Genomic DNA, 5,053 nt, shown 5'->3' on the forward strand with positions numbered 1-5,053 from the left:
TCTGGTCTCTGAGGTCGCATGGGGCCTGTGTGGGATGTGCTACTGCCTAGCCCCCAGTTTATAAGCCAGTGTTGAATGTAGCATCTAAGACCTGCTGTCTCCTGCATCTGAAAGATGAGCCTCACATGTTGATAGAGGGCAACCACAACAAATAGGCTACAGGTCTCATTTCTTTCACTCACACATACAGTAATTATGTAATAATTATGTGGACTTATAATTATGCTGACTCTGGCTCTTCACTTTTTTTCATCAGCATATTTTTTGTACATATTTTCCATGACTGAAATAGGTTACATCTATTTCGCAACAACAGCACCACTGCACTCTGAAACCTATTATTTCCAATGGCTTGCGCTGTGCCAAGGCAGATTTTAGCTCAGCGTCTGGCTTGGAGGGTAGGTGCGAACTAGGTTGAACTTTGGACACTGCGCTGCCGTGACCAGCTCTGATGTCAACACAAATTGCGTCCTGTCTGAATGGCCCTTCAGTCTCCCAGCCCCAGCCCTAGCCTCTCCCCAGCCCTAGCCTCTCCCCAGCCCTAGCCTCTCCCCAGCCCTAGGCCACATCCACACGTACACAGGGATTTTTGAAACCGGGAGTTTTACCACTTCGTTTTAGAAAAAATCCCATCCACACAAGCACTGTCCAGGTCTAGCCTGGCTTGTGTGCGTGGCTGGCTTGTTTCTGTTCAGGATGGTAGGACGGAAGCTAGTCACGCCACTGAAATAGCTCTGAATTGAAATGACATGAAATAATGTCTGATAAATTAAGGTCTTGTCTCCTGGACACATCAGTTCCAATGCTTCCAATGCTAATCCAGCACAATAAGAGCGGGATAGCCAGTTAGCTCATGAGCTCACAACAACTAGCAGCAGCTTCCGTAACATTAATGGTAGCGGTCAGTGGCTAAAGCAGTTACACTGATGATTCCTGTAACGTTAGCTATTTTGCTGCAATTGGTTCAACTTCTGTTTATGGACAAATTAAGGGATAAATCCCAGATAACACAAGGCTAGCGGACCTACAGCGGGTCCCCGATGGACAAGTTGGCGGACCTTCGGCAGAATATAACACAAGGCTAGCGGACCTACAGCGGGTCTCCGATGGACGAGCTGGCGGACCTCCGGCAGAATCCGCTGGCGGGTTCCTGGCCATTTGCACATCGAATGGCAAGTGGACCTCTGGCAGATCGTCAGGGACAGCGGTCCGCTAGTAATCCGAAATGCTCCCTCTACTGCTCCACCACCATTCCACCATTAGTTTATTGTCTATATTCTAGGCCCATTTGCCCTAGGCTTATTGATTTATATTGCTAAATTAACTTACTCTGAACATTTTTTGGGTAATCCTTCCTTTCATAATCCCCCAAGTACTAAACATTTACCTGGTAAATACATGCAAAGTATAGCCTAATATATAATGGGTAATTACTGAGACACCTATACTGTAGGTATAATTTCACAACAGGAGTATTTCAAATGTTAAATTACTGCACATACATTCAATAACTGACATAGCACCACCAGGTAACCACATTTTACATAACTTGAATTATATTAATTATAACTGGATCCACTCAGGAATCTGGGAGTGGGACTGAGAACAGGAGGAGCAGAAAACAAAACACAGAGTTGCATACACAGAGAAACATAACAGTAAGCACAAGTGTAGTATATCAGTGGAACTTGTAATTGGTCACTTAATTGGTCACCCAGTTTCTGCAATCAGTTCGACACAGTTAATTCATCTGCAAAACAGACTGAACATTTCTTTAAAAATAAAATTATCCCCACCGGGGTCTTGACACCACAGAGGAACTTAAAGCATGCGATGTCATAGTGTATTTATTTTGGTGTGCTGGGACCACTGCCTCTTGTGGTGGCAACATAGAAATGCAGATCAACAACGGAATGGAGGACAAGAGGGAAGGAAGGAGGGAGGGAAGGAGGGAGGGAGTGACAACCTGACAAATGCTATCTATGGTGCGCTGGCTTACAGCCATGGACAAAAACGGGGACAATTATGGTTTCATGTATGTTGATACATTTCTTTTTCAAATAAACAAAACTTAACAAACAAACTTGGTTGGATAGGTCTGAACAGCCAGTCAGTGGTCCTGTAGTCTGGGTAGAATAAGAGCAGAGAACAAGAGAGCATGAGCACAACTGAAAGAACAGAGACAATAGTAAGTGAAATACTTAATAACATAAGAAACAAGATTAGATTTGATCATATATAAATATGTATATATACACCTGTGCTCTTTTTTAATCTATTCTATGTAAATCACTTTGAATTGCCTCGGTGTATGAAATGTGCTTTACAAATAAACTTACCTTGCTTGCCTTCCCTTACCTAGTCTGTATATTTCTCAGAATAATTATTTAGTAGACGTTTGAATAAAATTTCTAGCACAAAGAATGACAAATTAGATAGCGACCAAAGTTTGTGGCAGAATAATACATAAAGATAGAAATAGACAGATTACATATTGCCAGTTTAGCTGACAGCCCACATAATCACTTTTCTAGATCAGCTGGTGTTCAGAAGGGAAGTCTGTCATGATTGGTCAAGAGGCCACGTGCACCACGTGACGTGCCCGCTGACTCCGCCCCTCTGCTGGTGTGTTTGTGCTAGCTGCGTCAGCTTACAGGCGTGCTGCAAAATGGGCTCTTTTGTACCACTAACGTTATTTGTGACATTAGTCGTTGTTTTCCACGAAGTTCTAGGAGACAGAAAACTAACATATGTGACTGTGGTGAGTAACTGTTAGCTATTGTTGTACAATATTTGCTATCCTCTAGCGAGATAACGTTAGTCATTGTCGAACATGCTAACTAACTAGCCAACTCTACGGTACTCTGTCTTGGCTGATTTACTCTATTGGCCATATCTAACGTTATCTTTATTCATTATTCTGCCACAAACTTTTGGTCGCTATTTTGCGAGCTTTGTCTTTCTTTGTGCTAGAACTTCATGCAAACGTCTACCAGTTGGAATCGCACGGGTCTATTGTATTGTTCGTGGGTCGTTTATTATTTCACCCGGACGAGGTCAGCTGATTGTGGGTCTCTTTTTCTAGAGCTAACTACAAGTTGAAACTTGCTCTTGCTACATTTACATTGATTCCGTAGCCACACAGTCTGGAGGTCTAATGTAAATTCATGTGAGAAACTCAAATTCACCTGTGTCGTGATGTCACCTGTTACTTGCTGCCTTGAGCAAATAATTACACGAGGCTAGCAAAGCCTCGTGTAATTATTTGCTCAAGGCAGCAAGTAAACAGAATCCATCCATTCCACAAAGTTGGCCCCATGCACACCAACGGTGTGGTCTCTTTTTCCAAAGCTAACTTCAAGTTGAAGGTTGCTCTTGATACGTTTACATTGGTTCCTTAGCCACCCAGCCTTCAGGTCTAATGTAAATGTATGTGAGAAACTCAAACTCACCTGTTTGCCTAGTTGTCGCTGGAGGGAGAAAGTAAACTGAATCCATCCATTCCACAAAGTTGGCCCCATGCACAACAACACAGTTACAGCAGGCTTTGAATTGAATTCATCAAGATATGACTATATGACTAGTAGAATAGGTTATAGGCCTATGAGGGGATTTGATTATGTACTATCTGGTTTGATTATATCTGGTTTTATTATTTTACACTTCAGGGTATTTCCTGGTTGCTGCAAAACTATTTTTTGCGGGGCCTGTTATTAATAGCCTATAATAATTCATGTAACTGGTTATGTTCAGTAGAGAAACAGTTCCCACCCAATAGCCTGAAAGACAGAATGGTGTATTTCAAATGTTAAATTACTGCACATACATTCAATAACTGACAAAGCACCACCAGGTAACCACATTTTACATAACTTTATAATGGTCAATGCTCATATTTCTTAAAATGCTTTGAATTATATTAATTATAACTGGATCCACTCAGGAATCTGGGAGTGGGACTGAGAAAAGGAGGAGCAGAAAACAAAACACAGAGTTGCATACACAGAGAAACATAACAGCACAAGTCTAGTATATCAGTGGAACTTGTTATTGGTCACTTAATTGGTCACCCAGTTTCTGCAATCAGTTTGACACAGTTAATTCATCTGCAAAACAGACTGTACATGTCCTTAAAAATAAAATTATCCCCACCAGGGTCTTGACACCACAGAGGAACTTAAAGCATGCGAAGTCATAGTGTATTTATGTTGGTGTGCTGGGACCGCTGCCTCTTGTGGTGGCAACATAGAAATGCAGATCAACAACGGGATGGAGGACAAGAGGGAAGGAAGGAGGGAGGGAAGGAAGGAAGGAGTGACAACCTGACAAATGCTATCTATGGTGCGCTGGCTTACAGCCATGGACAAAAACGGGGACAATTATGGTTTCATGTATGTTGATACATTTATTTTTCAAATAAACAAAACTGAGCAAACAAACTTGGTTGGAGAGGTCTGAACAGCCAGTCAGACAGTCACTCGCTCACTCTGAACAGCCAGTCAGTGGTCCTGTAGTCTGGGTAGAATAAGAGCAGAGAACAAGAGAGCATGAGCACAACTGAAAGAACAGAGACAATAGTTAGTGAAATACTTAATAACATAAGAAACAAGATTAGATTTGATCATATATAAATATGTATATATACACCTGTGCTCTTTTTTAATCTATTCTATGTAAATCACTTTGAATTGCCTCGGTGTATGAAATGTGCTATACAAATAAACTTACCTTGCTTGCCTTCCCTTACCTAGTCTGTATATTTCTCAGAAGAATTATTTGGTAGACGTTTGAATAAAATTTCTAGCACAAAGAATGACAAATTAGATAGCGACCAAAGTTTGTGGCAGAATAATACATAAAGATAGAAATAGACAGATTACATATTGCCAGTTTAGCTGACAGCCCACATAATCACTTTTCTAGATCAGCTGGTGTTCAGAAGGGAAGTCTGTCATGATTGGTCAAGAGGCCACGTGCACCACGTGACGTGGCCCGCTGACCCCGCCCCTCTGCTGGTGTGTTTGTGCCGTTATATTATACCTCCATGGTTTGT

The sequence above is a fragment of the Borostomias antarcticus genome, assembly GCF_949987555.1.
Source record: "Borostomias antarcticus genome assembly, chromosome: 4".
In the NCBI taxonomy this organism is placed as follows: domain Eukaryota; kingdom Metazoa; phylum Chordata; class Actinopteri; order Stomiiformes; family Stomiidae; genus Borostomias; species Borostomias antarcticus.